Here is a 12,386-nt window from a genome sequence, read left to right on the forward strand (position 1 = left end):
CTATAATTGGATACGTATTGTTTTTACCTCTTAAAGATGTGAACACTAAAAGAATATCATTTCCTTTTATTTTTGTATCCCAGTAAAAACCACTGGAAGGTAATACAAAAATCATATTATCTATTCAGGTGTTAGTTCAGAGCTTCTATTAAATTGTCTTTATATTCTGTACTATGTCTTTGTATGTCCTAGCATTATTGTGGGCTCCCAGAGGATAGAAGCCAGATTCAGAAAAATTAATGTTTCAATATACATTTAGTGAACACCACATGTTCCAGGCATAGTACTGGATGCAGAAGACATGGAGTTAAAACTCACGGTCACTGGCCCTATGTGGAAGGAGAAAAATAACATCTAAATGTAGTGTTGTAATAGCTTAAATATTTAAATTATGAGAGCAAAGGACCTAACATGGAGAGGCTTCCCAGAAGAGGCAATAATCTTTACCACAACTAGTATTATATTAAGGGGGCTGTGCTGTAGCTCAGTGGTAGAGCACCTGCCTCACACCTGTGAGGCCCTGGGTTTGATCCTCAGCACCAAATAAAATAAAGGCATTCTGTCCACCTACAACTACAAAAAAAAATTTTTTAAATGGCTTTGAGGGTATCCCTGTGAAAGTATGATATTAGGACAGTTGCCAATATACCCAGTGTTGTGCTGCCATTAGCTCATGATAGCTAAATGTTAAATTTTCAGGAATTTTGCAAGCTGAATTTCAATCCAGCCATTACTAAAAATTAATCAAATTGATTTTTTTACTTAATAAATTATTTTTAAAGAAATACTCAAAACTCATCACTTCCTAATTATCTTATTATCTATGCTCTTGAGTTTATTTATGTATTATATCTACATGATGAAAATAGTATATAAGGGTATGCTATTGTGCATCTCTTCCTAACTCTTTGTTCAATGATACTATGTTAGTAGTTTGAAATTTGCCATAGTAGTATTTATAGTACAGAAATCCGTACATGGTATGTTTCTTTTTCCCCAGAGAATTGGTTGTTAAACATTTACTGACATACCTTGGAATGTATCTCTTATTTAGTATTTAATAAAGTGTTTTTTATGATGATAGCCAGGAAAATCCTGATTAAATCTGTGAATGAGGGGCTGGGGTTGTGGCTCAGCAGTAGAGCACTTGCCTAGCACGGGCAAGACCCTGGGTTCCATCCTCAGCACTGCATAAAAATAAATTAATTAATTAATTAATTAAAGATATTGTGTCCAACTACAACTAAAAAATAAATACTAAAAAAAAATCTGTGAATGAGTACATTTGTATACTAATCTGCTTTTATCACTTCTTCCTGTCCCAACCAACTTTAGTTCTATTTCCTTCTCCATTTCTTAGACACCCACTGTCTTAGGTACCTTTCATTATTTTCACTGTGCTTAGAAAGAAAGTGGATATGCACACAGCAATCTGTCCACTATGGAACACTGAGCACTTTCTCTAGCACATCTTCCCAGTAGAAATTTTAAAACCATGAAGTAGATACTGCATTAGTACTTTATAAACAAATGGCATAAAACTTTTGCATCTAAAGAACACATATCACTTTCTTATAACTTAGTCTTATCTTTATGACAATCCATAATTGATAGTTGCAACACACTCCTTTTTTTTTTTTTTTTTTTTTTTGCAGTGTTGAGGATCATGCATGCTAGGCAAGTACTCTACCACCCTGGAAATGAGATTTAGTAGCTGAGAAATTAGTCCAAAATCCTAGAGTTAGTGACAAAACTATAATTCAAAAATGAATTTCTTACTACTAGTCAGTATTATTTTCTACAATATTATAGTAGCCCTAAACTAAGGAGTGTTGAACTTTCAAGCTATAGAGCACTTGAACTGGGCTTTGGGGAAAATATAGCCACTTTCTTGGAAACTATTCCACATAGATATATACATTTCTATGAGAGCTCTTATCAACTATGATATCAACCACTATTTATGTCTTTCATGTTCATTAGACTAAGCCTTTTAAGGCTTAGGACAAGGATTCAATATTATTCATTTTATATCACCAGGAATCCAGAATAGTGCTTGGTACATAAAAGATGCATCCAAATTGCCTATTAATTGATGGAGAAAAAGAATAGGTAACCAACATCAATAAAACAGTGACAAATAATAATAAGTTGTAGGCTGGTAGCCTACTGCTGTAGAAATGCTATGTGTGATGTAGTGATTTTCATTTGACAAATTTGATATTTACAAATCTGGATTGGGGATCATGACTCTGTAAATTGACAGTCTTTTATGTTACTAGTTATTATAGCACCTTATTATTTAAATGTTTTTGAGTGAATGAAGTCCAAATGGATTTGATTTGCCATAATAGTATAAATACCACTATGGCAAATTTCAAACTATTACCAAGATGTTTTAAAACAACATACATAACTTCTCTGAGTCTGAGTCACCTTACCTATTAAATTATAATAAAATTATAATAAACATCTACTAGATATTTTGGCTACATAGATAGACATTCCAAGTTTGGGAAAGTTCCTTGACCTTGACAATTATGATTTCTGTACTTTCCTCTTTCAATAAGATTTTGATTTAATTATATACTATTGTTGTGACTCAATGATGTGTGTGTGTGTGCTGTGTGTGTGTGTGTGTGTGTATATATATATATATATATACATTATGTTAAGTCTTGTTACTGATCTTAAAGATTTTGAGGTAATCTTTATTTATTAGGTAATACTTGTTTTTTTTAATGAAGGTCATCTAAACCAGATATATTGAAACATGACAAATTAGAATATCCTTATGGCTTTTGATTTTTAATGCACTATTATGAATGACCACAAGAGGTCTCTATTTTTAAAGAAAAGAACATCCCATGGTTATATTTCTTGACAAATTAGAAAACAGACATGGCGATATTCTCCAAAGAATATATTTAACTAAGCAAGTTCAAAAGCAGATCCTCCAAAATTAAAAAAATATATATATCTTTTAAACATATAGAAAAATTGAATTGTCTCCACTTTATCCTGACAGTAACAGTGTTAATACTAAACAAAAATTAGTTTACCTGTTTTGACTTGACCCATGCCAGTAATCTAATCCATGTGAATTACATAGGATTTACATACAGTAAAAAAAAAAAGGCAGGGTGTAGTCACTCACATTAAATAGGTATGAGAAATCAAGCACACTGCAAACTAGTCATACTGTGACCAAAAGCACACTGTGCACAAGAGCTCAGTGACCAAGATGTAGTGGCATGAAAAATCTGTATGTGTCAAAGGGGCTTTTCACCATGTGTGAAACCAAGGCATATATGTAGACCAGGGAATGCGTACTCCACCCCAAACAAAGGAGGGTTCCTCATTTAGAAATGATTCTCAAATTTTTTTTTATCTTAAATGTGAAAACAATTCCTGTTATCTGATATTTTCAAGCATCTGCAAAACACTAAGCATTATCTAGTTAAGAGAGATAAAAGATGGCTCATAGAGTACATTGATTTGGTACAAAAATTGCAATGGTTCTGGCTATTTTACCAGAGCTCTAATCACCCTGGCTTCCATATTTAATTTATCACAGTAGTTCCTAAAGTGTGGTCCTCTGATGAGCAATCCATCATTGCCTGAGAACTGGTTAAAAATGCACATTCTACATAATCATTAGCTCTGGGGGTAGGGCCCAGCAATCTGTGTTTTAAAGTCATCCAGGTTTCGTTGGTGCACATAAGGTTTGACAACTATCAATTTAGTGTATTAACAGTTCTCAGCCTCTTGTTTTACCATCTGTAAAATTTGTAAAGCAGTCTAGTGTGTGAAAGTGAAATGGCTGACTTAATTGTGCCTGGAAGAAAACGTTAAATAATTTGGAACAACCTCTACAAAACAGGTAAAAGCCTATGGTGCCAAGTCATAAGGTGCCAAGCCACCAGTTAGAGTCCCCAAGATCAAGATGTGAAAACTTTACCACTCTTCCCTAAAAATGTGCAATTTTTCACCTGTTGGCTTCTAAGCAAATGCTACTGTGATCAACAATAGCCATGTTTCCTCTGGTTTTTCTTACAACCCAGAGCAAATTATCATGTTAAGCATAACTTGTTAATTCAAGAGACTCTAGCAGTGAGGTTATTATAAATTACAATAATTGAATCTTCTGATTTCCCAAAGAATAAATAACAATGCTAACAATATGCTAAAAATCTTTGTTTCTTAGTAGAAAATTCACTTTGAGCAATACTTCTAATGGAAAGCAGTTAACATCTATCTACCTGTTTCCATCCATCTCTACAGTCATGAAAGATGTACGTGTTCAGAATACATGTGTATGGACCATATGAAATTCAAACAGATGTATTTGCACTACTAGATTACTAATTTTTTGGAATATTTACTGTGTACCAGGTACTGTTTTGAGGGCTTTGTATGTATATCGCATTTAACACTTGGAAAATCCCTTAAAGGCAGAGAAAAATATCATCCCTATTTTATCAATGAGGATATTGAAGCAGAGAGTGGCCAGTTAAACTTCACAAACTCACACTATTAGCAGTGTCAAAACTGACTCTTAAACCCAGAAGCCTGGTCTAGAGATCATTTTCTTACACAACCCAGCCTCACTATATAAAGCACAATCATGGTCAGCAACTATGGCTCCCCTAGTCTCACAAATATTATCTAATCCTTAAGTCACTGAGTGTTATACTGCAGGAATAAAATTGTTTAGAGTGCGTAGAAAATATTGGGGGAAGGAGGATGAAAAGAATATCTTCCTAAAAATAAGATAACACTTATTACAAATTTGTATCAACATTCCTATTATAAGACAGGAGTTCCTTCTAAAATTTACAAAGTGCCTTTATAAATAGCACTCATTTGATGGCCCAACAACTCCCTTTTAGAGATAAGGAATGGGAATTGAGGTGTGGAGTTGTCCATCCACTAATAAATGGTAGAGCTGAAATTAAAACACAAGGCTCATAGCTCCAAATTCCACACATACTCTACTACATCTGCAGCCTCAGTGTTGCCCACTCCTTGCCTCAGTCTGTGCATGGGCCAGCTCCTCAGCCCCCTCTTTATACATTGGCATCAAAGTATAAAGACTTCTCTTCTTTTACTGACTTCTGTTCAGCTACTTGAGTTACAGTGATGAATCTGGACATTGTTGGCCCAGTACTGTGGGGTCTTCCTATTGTGAGTACAGTGGCCAAGGTTATACTTCACTGTGTCATTTCTCCATGTCAACTTAGCATTATTCTCCAGGCTGGCATACTGAGAAGTAGTTAAGAGCTCAGACTTTACAGTCAGAACTAATTCCAGTCCTGGTCTCGCCAATCACCAGCTACATGATCGTGGGCACAGTAAAGAAATTATACCACCTTTATTGGCATATTGTGAGGATTGTGATTTTTTAAAGTTAAGTATTTAGCACAATGTTTACACATGATATAGAAAAATCAATAATGATAGGAAGGTAAAAATAATTGATTTTTAAATATTCTGAGTAAATGTTTTCTCCTGGAGGATCTATCCTGCTAGATTGTTTGCACTTTTGAAGTTCATTTTTAAAAATTCTAATGATTTAACATGAATCCTAGCCATTTGGACTTCAATGACACATATGAAATAATCTCTCTGAGGTAGATAATAAACTTTCTAATGACAGAAAAGACATGATAAAATCCTTAGAAACTACTCATACATCCGCGAGTGCATTTCATGCTGTGCCTGTTGAGTAGATCATTAAAAGAACACTTGATGGTTGTATCAATATTCTGCAAACAGCACTGATTACATGAATGAAGGTAAGCAAGATCTAAAAAAAAAGGGGTCACATCCCAGTGTGCTCTACTATTGGAATAAAACTAGAAACTCACTAACATTTCCTTCATTAATGCAACAAGAGTGAAGAGTTTATTTAGAAATGTTTGCAACTATAAAATTCTCTAGATTTTTTTAGACATAATTTTGGAAAAAGCATATTCCACAGAGTATACTTCATGCTTAAGCTCGAAATTGCAGCTTTTAATTAGGTATATTTCCTAAAGCCAGCGCTTTCTTCCTAAATTAAAATGTGCTTGTGTACATTTTAAGTATTCTTTCATCACTACAGAATGCCCTTCTCTCAGTGGAAGTTGCCTATTTCTAGCTATTTCCCAATAAATGATTCAGGGAGTCTTCCCAGACACTTGGTTTTCTCATTCTTTTTTTTTTTTTATGCTTAAAGGAATCTTTCTAGGAATGTAAGATCATTCAGTGCCTATCTTTGTAATTCAAATTAGAATATTTAATAATACATTGGAATTTATTTTTTCAAATGTCCTTCTCTCCGCGTGTGTGTGTGTGTGTGTGTGTGTGTGTGTGTGTGTGTGTGTGTAGTCAATAAATAAAAAGTGATTAATTTATGTCTGCATTGTCTCTGGCCATATGAGAAAAATGTCACTAAAATTCAGACAGAAGCTTCAAAGAAGGAAATTGCTAATGTTGCAAAGGGTTGCTCTAAGTAAGATTTTACTTTGTGAAGGTAAAAATAGGACAAGATAAGATTCTGGGCAGCCGCAGATTCTGGGCACCAAATAGTCATCTATGTTCCTTTGGCATCAACTTCGACACACTGGCATGATTTTTTTCTTAGCCATCCAACATCACCAAGGATATTGAGAGAACAAACACAGGAGCTAGTGCTATAAAAGCCTACTTCACTTATCTTGTTGGTCTTAAGATCCTAAAGAAGCTGAGATAACAGAAACAATAGAACACAGTGCTGGATCTCATGTTGCATCCAACTCTAAAGCACATTGGCTTTCATTTTTTTTAAATGAAAAAATGTATTTTTCAAATAAAGTCAATACTGTGAGAAAAGGTGAATTTAAGTCCTCAGCATGTAACTGAGACAAACGAAAGCATGGAGTTGAGTCTGTGCCTATTAAAGCTGCATGAAAGAAATAGGTGACGTGGTCAAAATGAGCCATCTTCCAGTGATTCCCTGTGGGGAGGGACTGGAGAGATCAGTAGACCACAAAGACCACAGAGAGGAAGAGAATGGCTTTATAAGAAACTATCATTTCAGAGAAAGGAAAAAAAAGTCAGATTCAGGTGATGCTTTGATTTCCAAAGCACTTGGGAAGAATCAGCTACACAGGCTAGCTTAAAAACTTTGCAACCTAAGAGGCTGCCAGATGCAGGTTATGAAAATGGAAAAACCCAGTCCCGCCAATTCCAAGTGACAAAAGAAGGTAAAGATGGTAAAACCACAATTACCTGGAGATAAGACTACACAATGTATAAAGTCCAAATATAGTGAAAATGGACAGATGAAGGTGAAGTACCCAAAGTCCCAGAAGTGTCTAGAACCCAATGGCCAAGTCTGGAAAGGACACTTGAGTTTTGAAGGGAGGGAGATGCCCCTTCCTCTGAGATCTCCCAGAGCAAAGATGCTGATTCTGTACAATGAAGTGGCTGAAATACGATGGGCCCTCTTTAAATAACTGATGACCAACGACAGCCCTCTCTTTCACCTTCCTCCTTACGCGTGTGCCTTGATGGCTAGGGCAGCTGCAGATAGCAGCAAGTTCTCAGACATGCAGGGGACTTCTCGGCTCAGCTCTTAAGAGCCTTCTGCCAGCTGTCTTGAAAGCTGATTTAGGACGTCCTCCCCTGAGGCCTGGAGGGTGGCGAGTCTCTGTGGTGGGGTCTGTGGCCTTTGCCCTCTTCCTGTGCTAAGTCACAGCTCTGAAATCAAGCCTCTAAGTGAGCATCAACTTTTGTACACAATTCCTCCAATCCCCCGAGCCACCCCTTGTCACCAGTAGGCCTGTTGGGTGCCGTAAATGTGATCCCGTCTGTCGTTTCAGCCTCGGCTGAAGAGCGACATGGCCATATTTATTGCTGTTGCTATTCTAGGGGCTGGATGACGTTGTTCTCCCCTTGTGGCTAAGCACTGCCTGTTCATCTTTCACCGCTCCCTCCAAGTCTACAAGGGCTGAAACCAGTGATACAAATAGATTCCATCAGGAGGAAAGTTCAAATGAGAAGTTCTGAGGCATTTCTAGACCCATCTGTGGTATGTTATTAAAAGTTTTCAATCCTGTTGTCCCCTATTCTAAATGTGTACTCTTAGCATCCCACGATTACCATATAAACAGCTCTTGGTGGTAAGTTTGCTAAGGAATGGAAACAAGGCTAAAGGGGGAAAACAACTTGACGGATAAGGACAGCTTAGAAATTTGGCAAATGTTGACTTTTTCACTGCTGAGCGTTGGGAGTGTCCAAATGTTACCAGAACACTTGAAGATTTTCCACTTGCCTGGGTGTGACCTCAGTCCCTCCAGCCTTCCCTACTAAGACACGCTTCTTTTGTGACGTGAAAGAGGCTAAATGACAAGCCACAGACGCTCCAATTAAGGTTACAATGATACAGGGCACAGGTGACAGATCCTGGGAAGTAACTATATACAGGTTTTCTAAATGAAGAACTTGGACACACAAATAACTAATTACAACATGCGTTACCCACACCAAGGAAGGGTGACTCTGACTTGACCGCTAACCCCTCCTCATTCCCAACTGGAATCTTCTGTCACAGCTCATATCCGTCCATGTCTGTCTCCACCTGGAAGATCACCGTAGCTAAGCCTCTCCAAACTTCTTGTGCCTTCCACAAATCCAATTTGAAATTGGAGAATTTATAGTGTAGGTAATGGGAGCAATGGCAATGCCCATGGGCTCTGGGTTTGAACACCTGCCCATAGCCCAGCTGTGCAACCATGGTAAGCCTCCATTTCCCTTATAAAGTGATAATAGTAACCACTTTATGGGCTTGTTGGGAGAATTCTATGAGGAAGATGTGTGCAAAAGCAATTAGAAAAACTAAAAGCCAGAGCCAGGAGGCTTGTTTTCATTTTAGAGCAGGGAGGTTTTACTCTGGCAAGTTTCCTTGGGAGCAGTCGTAGTACATCTTCATCTATCTGTTCTTTTAAAGGACAATACAGAGTTGTGCTCCAGATTCAGTGTTTCTGGCTGCCTGCCGGGGAAATACCGCTCCAATATCCTGGGTATTATTTAAAGTGCACTATCAGCAGGCAGCCTGCTAATTTTTTCCTGAAAATTCCATAAACTATAGAATTATTCAAATGAAAGCACTTACGACAGAGACTATCCTGAATGTTAAAGTGGAAGATACATCAATGTAGAGCACAGATTTGGTTTGCTTTTACTCATTATGTCTTTTGTTTGCCATCTCTTCTCAACTGCATATCTCTGCATTGTTACATCTCATATATGTAAAAATGGAACTGTTTTATGTCTCAAGGACCAAAATTCATCTCTCTAGAGACCCATTTCCACTAATGATGAAAAAATATATATTTTACCTTTTAGAGTATCTCAGCCATCTCCAGTACAATACAGATCTCCTAGGGGTAAATATTCAGTCAGCCTTCTCCTCTCCTTTGGTAGTGGAAGGAGTGTGGGAATCAATCTAATCTTCTGGTGGTTTAGTGTTCTCCTGGCCTCAGAGGAGGGGCATCTGGTTTTAGAGCCATCCTCTGGTCCTCACTGACCTCCCTTGAGGTGTCTTGTCCAGCTGGATGTTTGGGATTTGACCTCTGGTCTTGCTACAGCTGCTGAAAGATTCATATCTAGGGTCACTCATGGTCAGTCTTCCCAACACGGTCAGGCATGGTCAGCGTGTAGCTGTCCACCCCTCCTCACCAAAGCTGACTCAAACTTGGCTCTAACTGATCTTCTAAATACAGCCATGACTCCCATCCAGTCCTTTGCCTCTGTGATGTCCACCCACAGCTTTACCTCAATTGAGACAAGGTGGGGCAGATATTTATATGACCCACAATCAACAAATGGTGGATGCAGGCTGCCCCCAAAAGTTCACATGACCTCCAGCTGCAAGGCCCTCTTTTGGCTGAGGAAAATTCTTGAGCAAGGAGCCAGCTGAGAGGCATTGGCTGTGGACACTCACAGCAGCTAGGGAAACCAATGCCCTGTCCAGGGGGCCTGTCCAGGGAGCCTGGCCAGTGCTTTCAGGTCCAATAGAGGGCTACCCATTCTCTATCTGCCCAAATATACCACACCATCTTCTCTGTCTTGGGGTAGCTATGCTGGGTTGGCTCCGATTATTTTTTTTAATTTGTTCTAATTATATGTTGACAGTAGAATGCATTTTGATATATCATACATAAATGGAGTATAACTTCTCATTCTTCTGGTTGTACATGATGTAGAGTTACACAGGTCATGTGATCATATATGCACAGAGGGTAATAATGTCCGATTCAGTCTACCATCATTCCTACTCCCATACCTCCTCCCCTCCCTTCACTCCCCTCTCTCTAGTCCCAAGTACCTCTATTCTCCCATGCCCGCTTATTGTGAATTAGCATCTGCATGTCAGAGAAAACATTCAGCCTTTGGTTCTTTAGGATTGGTTTATTATTTGATAAATCTTATCACATCCCTCCCCAGGTATTCAGGAAGGAAGTATTGTTAGAGACATTTCCATTCTCAGATTCTCAGAATATCTTGAAATTTCTCTCAAACTGTCCCCAAAGCTCTCCAAACTGTTCTGATACCATATCCTATAACTTTCCTCATCTGTGTTTCACAGTAAAAAACAAAACAAAACAAAACAAACAAACAAAAAAACGAACAATTACTTCCAATTGGCAACCTTCAGGAAAATTTTAATTTTTTTTTCTTTCTCAGTGATGCCTGAATCTGACAAATATTAGTCTTCATCTCTTGCATATCATTTCTCTTCATCTATTTTTGTTGTTGTTCTGGAGATTTAACCCAGAGGCCCTTTACCACTGAGCCACATCCCTAGCCCTTTTGGTTTTTTTTATTTAGAGACAGGGTCTCACTAAAATGCTTAGGGCCTCACTAAGTTGCTGAGGCTGATCTTGAACTTGGAATCCTCTTTCCTCAGCCTCCTGAGCCACTGGGATTACAGGTGTGCACCATCACACCTGGCATGCAAATCATTTCTTCTAAAGTTAAAATCTGCTTTCAAGTAGATTCAAATCTACTTCCTTTGAATCTTGCCCTGAAGAATGAATGCTGTTGATGGACAGGAAGACTTGTGATCACTTGGAACAGTGAAAACTTAGCTTTAGTTGATATTTCAAGCATATTAATCTGATCATCCAAATATAGACTACTCCTTTATTTTTTATTATTTGCCTTGTCACAAAATGCACATTTCCTTTATGGCTGCTGTTTGTATTTGATAAAATATACAAACTATTGAAAACTCTCAACTTTGCAGAGCCCCTACTCCAACATCTATGAGAGCTGTTCTTTGTGTGCCTGAGGGCAGGGTTCAGGTTTCCCAAAGCTCTTAAAACTTTCTTCCCACGCCCCAGTGGATGGGTTTGTACTTGCTACCGCTCAAAGCCTTTTCAGTCCCATGTCCATGAAGGCAGCCCTCGGCGGCCTCTTTCTAATCTTGTCTGTCCTGGATATCATAAGAAGAATCCACAAGGACGGTGACCTCATCCAAATTGGCCTCTCCTTACACTCAGATCCTAATGATCCCTCCTGGCCTACCAAACTTTGAGTTCTAATGATCCCTTTTTAGAAAGTTAGAAGGAACAAGTTATTCTGCCCCATGGTTCTATGTGAGAAGAGATAGTTTCCCTTTTTACCTCTAGGAAGTCTCTGGGAATGATCTGTTCTTTATTTAGGATGTTTTCCAAACACAAGTTCACTCACCCATGGGAGTTCACCCATGTATTCTAAGGGGTCTGGAAAAACTCTCCAGATTTTTCATCTCGATGACTGTTATTTGATTTTAGGGTTGATTTTGTGTTTATGTTTAGGCTGACTTTGGCACTGACTCCTTCTACTTTGATGGTTTCTGACTAATGAGGAGAGAGGCAGGCCTACTATGAAACTGGTGCCTCTCCACCAAGCACAGCCAAATGGTGTGCTGGTGCACTGTACTGAGGCTTCCTAAGAGAGCAGAGTCCTCAGCGGCAGCCACAGGATGCTGTGCTGAACTCGGGGGAAGCTGTACCTCCGTGGGCAGTACCCTAACATTTCAAAATGCAAAACATCATCTGTCACGTTAAATTCAGGTTGTTAATTTCAATATTATTGCTTCAGTTTGGGTTGGCTTTATGTTGTAAATAAACTATAAGCATACACAAGTTTACCTTATTTTTTATTTGTTCTAAGTAGTTACACATGACAGTAGAATGCATTTTGATACATCATACCTAAATGGAGTATAACTTCTCATTCTTCTGGTTGTTCATGATGTAGAATCACAGGGTTCATATAATCATATATGCACACAGGGTAATAATGTCTGATTGATTCTATTATTGTTCCTACCCCCAGACCCCCTCCCTTCACTTCACTTCCTTCTGTCTAAT

The sequence above is a fragment of the Ictidomys tridecemlineatus genome, chromosome 7 (assembly GCF_052094955.1).
Source record: "Ictidomys tridecemlineatus isolate mIctTri1 chromosome 7, mIctTri1.hap1, whole genome shotgun sequence".
Classification (NCBI taxonomy): Eukaryota; Metazoa; Chordata; class Mammalia; order Rodentia; family Sciuridae; genus Ictidomys; species Ictidomys tridecemlineatus.